The following is a 6,500-nucleotide window of genomic DNA, read 5'->3' as shown; positions in this document are numbered from 1 at the left end:
CTTTGTCAAGCAATTCATAGATCGCCATTTCTTTGGTCAGTTATTGGAACTTTATTAGTTTCATTTGATGGTGTCCTATTTGCCTGATTCTTCCTAATCCATGTGTCTGTGCATTTGAAGGAGCACACACCATTGGTGCCTTTTTCCAGTCTTTACAGACTGGTTTAAACAAGTAAAGAAAGACCATCTCCTGTCAAATGAGATTACTTCCAGAATCATAGTTATACTGCGCTAGAATTGGGTCAGTGGAGCCACACGTTAACCCTGGAGGCTGTTGCTGTGTCCACAGTGGGGTCTGTGGATGGCATGCTTGTTATCAGGGACTTATGTGGGTGTGGATCCTGTCTGGTCCCTGGGTGGAAGAGACTGCCTCCAGGACCTTATTCAGTACAATGGCTCTGAGACAAAGGTCTGTTTTACAGTCTGCAGTTGTGGGTGCACAGATATGTATGGCTTCTGTCAGGTCTCTCGAAGAGACAGTTCACTGGGTATGTCCCTGGGAGGGGCAGACCATGGCTTAGAGGAGCTGGAACCACGTCCCAGGGCTGCTTCAGGGTCCATAGCCAGGATTTAGGTCTGCACATCTGGTTCTAAAGGCACCAATGGTGTGTCTCCGGCCAGATTGCTGGGCATGCAAGACTGATCCTTGACTTAGCTGGGAAGAGCTGGAACTAAAGTTTAGCACCATTTGAGTATCTTTAATGGGACTGAGGTTGGTGGGCTTACCTCTGGAGACCCAGATGGACATGTCTTCTGGGGTCTGTGGGCAGATAGAACAGTTCTCATCCTGTGGCTGAGAGTGGTAGGAGCCAAGGCAGGATCTATTATCAGAACTAAAAGAACATCACCATGACCTAAATAAGTAGAGAATAACTGCTGTTGGATGGAAGTATATACCTTAAGAAAATAAATATTGCTGTATAACATCACTATTATCAAACAGCAAAACACAATAAAATTTCATAAGTGTTAAAGATTATGTAAGTAACATTGATCATATTTATTACAACTATTGTTGAAATCATTACAGCAAGTATATAGATGTATTAACACTTCTGTGCTGAGGCCAAATTGTGGTAAAGATGCCCACCATAGAATTTTATAACTGAAGGGATATGCAGAAGGGATCTTTTAACCACAGTGACTTATAAGTTTACCAATTTAGAATCCCATTTTATTTGAAATTTGGGGAATACAGGTGAGGTGATTAGTTAAAAATGTGATTTTTAAATGAAATTTGAATATAATAGGTTTCTAATAATTGCTTCCATGGAGAGATTTGGAGAGCAAACTTACCTGCCCATAAGAAAATAGTTCTATATTAATTAATTTGATGCTATTTAAGTACACCTAAACATTTAGAAAATAAATTTAGTTCATAATATATAATTTGTAGTCAATGTGTAATTTAGTAGCTATAAATTACTTCTTACGTTAGAATTGGAGAACGTTTCTTGAAAGGCCTAAATATAAATGTCAAAAGATGTTTTTAGATACTGACAGTTAAGTTTTGCTTTGACCTGGAAAAATAAGGATATATATGAGTAAGATCTGCATTGATCAAGTAGAATAATCCTCTGTTACTTGTCAAATTGTTTTAATAAATTATCAAGCCTTATGTTAAACACAGCCTTAAGAGAATTTGGCCCAAGCAGTTGTGAATAGTTATCATAATACAATCATTGTCCATATGTTCTTTAAATATTTGCAGACTGCATGAGGATAAATCCATCTTTATCAAAAGTTTATAAAACAATTTCTTTCCACTAGTCTCAGATAACTTTTTGAGAGTCAAAACTTTGTCAAATTAGTACTTTGATCACAAAAAAGAAAGCAATTTTCAATGTGTTTGAGTTATCTCCTCCTTTTAGACATGACTTATTTTTCATTATTTCTTTATTGTACAGAGTATGCTTTCTTTTATTTCTTATGCATGGTGATAGTTACTTTTCATATTTTGTAAAGACTTTGTTCTAGGTTTATAAAAATTTGAGAAGAAAGTATAGAGATGTCCTATGTACTCCCTGCCCCCAAGTATGCATAGCCTTCCCCATTGTTAACATCACTTACCAGAATGGTATATTTTTTTTACCAAGAATGAACCTACATTGACACATGAGAATCACCCAAAGCCCATAAATTATATTATAGTTCACTGTGGGTTTGGACCAATTTATAATTGCATGTATTCATCATTATGGTACCTTCTAGAATATTTTCACTGCCCACAAAATCCTTTGTGCTCTGCCTATTCATCTTCTCCTCCCTTCAACATTGGTAACTACTGAAACTTTTATTGTCTCCATAGTTTTGCCCTTTCCAGAATGTCACATAATTGGAATCATATAGTCTGTGGCCTTCTCAGGGTTCTGTACCCAAATTCAAATGTGTGGGGAGTTTTTCCCAACACCACCAAGCAACTCTCTGACACCAGCTGAATGTCTTACAATTCAACTCATTTCTGACACTGTCTACCCAGAGATAGTATCAGATTCCACAGGTTAAGGGCTAAGTCCCAGAAGATTATCCTCCATTTCATATGTCATTCGAAAGTCCAGATTGTCATTTGTGCTTCTAACTGACCAGATACAAATTGGAAATTCCAATTACCCTTTCCTTGGGTTTGACTAATTTGCTAGAGTGGCTCATAGAGCTCAGGAAACTTAATTCACTCGCTAGATTACCAATTCATTAAAAGAAACATTAAAGGATATGTATCAATAACCAGATGAGAAGATACATAGGGTGAGGTCCCAAACAAAGGAGCTTCTGTCCCCATGGAGTTTGGACCTGACAAGGTGGCACCTGGAAGCATGTTTCACCAACCTGGAAGCTCTCTAAACCACCCTCCTGCCTTGGGGTTTTTATGGAGGCTTTATTACATAGGCACAATGGATTAAATCATTATCCATTGGTGATCGATTCAACCTCCAGCCCCTATTCCCTCTTTGGAAATCAGAGGATAGAACTGAAAGTTCCAACCTTCTATTCACACTTGGTTCCCCTGGCAACTGGTCCCCCTCCTAAAGTACAATCCAAGGGTCATCTCATTAACATTACAAAGGTAGCCTTTATTGCTCCTGTCACTTAGGAAATTCTGAGTCTTAGGAGCTCTGGGCCAGAAATGGAGACTAAGACCAAATATATATTTCTTATTATAAATCACAATAGCACACTTTTCAGATTGGCTTCTTTGACTTAATAATATGCATTTAAGGATTCTCTGTGTCTTTTCATGGCTTGATAGTTCACTTCTTTTTAGTGCTGAATAATATTCCATTGTCTAGATGTACCACAGTTTATTCATCTACTGAAAGACATCTTGGTTGCTTCCAAGTTTGGGCAATTATGAATAAAGTTGCTATAAATATCCATGTGTGGGTTTTTGTGTAGATAAAAGTTTTCGGTTCCTTTGGGTAAATACCAACGAGTGTGATTGCTAGATCATGTGTGTCATGAGCATGTTATGAAGGTGAACACACGAGTTGTGTCTTCCCACAGTGTCAGCTTTATTCAATCATAAAGAAAAGTTAAATCACAATTATAAAGCGGGTTCAGGATCCAAACTCAATGACAGTTCACCGGGTGATTAAACTTGTCTTGTTACACAGCACACAGAGCATGACAGAAGACAAGCCACACAACGTACAAGATAACAGAAAGGTATAAGAAGTTAACAAACCAAACATGAAGTCCATCTGTGGGCCCACAGTTGAGATAAGGCCTTGGTCTCATCCAGGTCAGCTCTCGGCACTTACTGCTTCTGATGTTCAAGCAGTGAAGGATCTTGGTTCTGTTCCGAGATCAATCAAGCAGAGCATTCAGTGGCAGTCGCCTTTTTTAAGTGGGTCAGACATAAAGGGGCCAGGTCTGAAGAGTCTGACAGCTTGCTGCCAAAATCCTTCCCTTTTTAAAGAGATGCAATCAGTTTTGGGTCTCTGCAGACCTCCTCTGGTTCTGCTCGTTTTCAGTTCTGGGGTGTCAGCTGACGTTGGTCCCGGCTGTATCTCCTAGCTGCAGTATCTCACTTGCTGGTGTCATTGCTTGACACGGGCCCCTGTTTGACACAGGCTCCTGCTTGACACGAGAGACTCCATTTTGTTCTACAGTGTGTTAAGAGTATGTTTAGTTTTGTAATAAGCCACCACACTTTCTTCCAAAGTGTCCATACCATTTTGCATTCTCACCAGCAATGTATGAGAGTTTCTGTTACTCCACATCCTTGCCAGTGTTTGGTGTGAGTGTTTCAGATTTTACCTAGTCCAATGAAGTCTGTAGTGGTATCTCATAGTTACTTTAATTTGCATTTCCATGATGATGTATGATGTTGAAGCCTGTTGTCATGGGCTTATTTGCTACCTGTATATCTTCTTTGGTGAAGTGACTGTTAAGATCTTTGGCCCATTTTTAAATTGGGTTGTTTTCTTATTGTTGAGTTTTAAGTGTTCTTTGTCTATTTTGGATAACAGTCCTTTATCAGATGTGTCTTTTGCAAATTTTTTCTTCTATTTTGTGGCTTGTCTTCCTTTCTTGCAGACAGAATTTTAATGAAGTCCAGCTTATCAGTTATTTATGGGAGTCTATTTTGGGGCTTTTTATTCTGTTTGCCTGATCTATTTGTCTATTCTTTCACCAGTATTATACCATCTTAATTACTGTATCTGTAGAGTAAATCTTAAAGTCAGGTAACATCAGCCCTCCAACTTTGTTTTTCTTCTTCAATATTGTGTTGGCTATTCTGGATCATTTGACTCTCCATTTAAACATTGAAATCAGTTTATCAATATCCATTAAATAGCTTGTTGAGATTTTGATTTGGATTGCATTGAATCAATAGATAAAGTTGGGAAGAACTGACACCTTGATCTTATTGAGTCTTCCTATCCATGAGCATGGAATAGCTTTCCATTTATTTAGTTCTTCCTGATTCATCAGTTTTATAGTTTTCCTTATACAGATCTTACACATATTTTTGTGAGACTTATATCTAAGCATTTCATTTTTGGAGGTGTTTATGTTAATGGTATTGTGAATTTAATATCAAGTACTACTTGTTCATTGTTGATATATAGGAAAACAATTGACCTTTTATTTTTATATCATTTTTCTCTTTCCAACATTACGTGAAAAGTTCAACATATTAACCTAACTTAAAGGACCATCTATAACTATCTTTTAAGTTCTGTTATTTGCCATGGGATAAATTATTTATTGCTTTGCCACTAACCTTTCAAAACTTAGTGGCTTAAATCAATAAGGAATTATAATCTGTGAGTCTGCAATTGGGATAGGACTATGTTAGGTGGATCTTCTACTGATCTCAGCTAAATTCGCTTACATAAACATTTATGTACAATGTGCTGACAGGATATGACAGACATTTAAGTGTGTGACAGTTAGCTGGCCCTTGGTTGGTAAATTAGGATAACTGGGCCATTATTTTTAAGCAGGATGGACCTAGCTTATCACATGTTAGTAGTTGTAGGACTCCTAGGAAATGAGAACAAACAACTTGCATCACAATTGTTAATATATTAGCCAAAACAAATCACATAACTGATTCCCCCAAAAAAGTTGGAGGTTATTCAAAGGTATATAGGTAGTATTTTAGGAGAATTTGTAGCTATATTTGCTGTCTGCCACCACCATATTCTGTTTCTTTGTATCTATGTTTCCTTATATGCAAAATGAAAATATTGATAATAACTTCTGTATAAGGTTCTTATGAGATTCAATTAATCAGTATGTTAAAGTACTTAGAATAAAGCCTACCAAGTATTAAGTCCTGTATATTTGTTGTTATTATTGTTGACATTGTTGCTAAATAAATATCATCAATGGAGGAATTTATATCTCATGATAAATACTACTGGATTTATACAAATTTGAATAAAATTAGGGTCTGCTAGCACCTACATGGAACATAAGGAGTAATCTGTAAATCTGCTTCTATGAATAAAATTTCTTAAAGTGATATCACTTCATTCCGCTATCACTTCAAATACTTCTTGAAGAGTCTGGCTTCTGGATAAAAACATGTGTGTGATTTTTCAGGCCTGACCACAGGCAGTTATGAAAGCTTTATCTGGCAGTCCTCACAGGGGAAGCTGGTTTCCCCATACCAGACTTGGTACATAGCCACTGCATTGCAGTCTCCGAAGGGAGTGGCAGTCAAGGACTCCGGCCCCTCTGGTCAGTCATGCTTTTATATTTTATTTACATTCCTAGTCCCAGGTCTCTTGATTGGGGTCTAGGGAAGAAGACATACTCAGGTGCCTTTGCCGACATCACCTTATTGGAGGGAAAGGGCAAACTTTTTTTTTTTTTTTTAAAGATTTTATTTATTTGAGAGAGAGAGAGAGAGAGGAGAGACAGTGAAAGAATACAAGTGGGAAGGAGAGGGAGAAGCAGGCTTCCTGCAGAGCAAGGGGCCCGATGCAGGGCTCAATCCCAGGACCCTGGGATCATGACCTGAGCCGAAGGCAGACGCTTAACAACCG

The sequence above is a fragment of the Phoca vitulina genome, unplaced genomic scaffold (assembly GCF_004348235.1).
Source record: "Phoca vitulina isolate PV1807 unplaced genomic scaffold, GSC_HSeal_1.0 scaffold5, whole genome shotgun sequence".
Lineage (NCBI taxonomy): Eukaryota > Metazoa > Chordata > Mammalia > Carnivora > Phocidae > Phoca > Phoca vitulina.
This window is presented reverse-complemented; position numbering follows the sequence as displayed.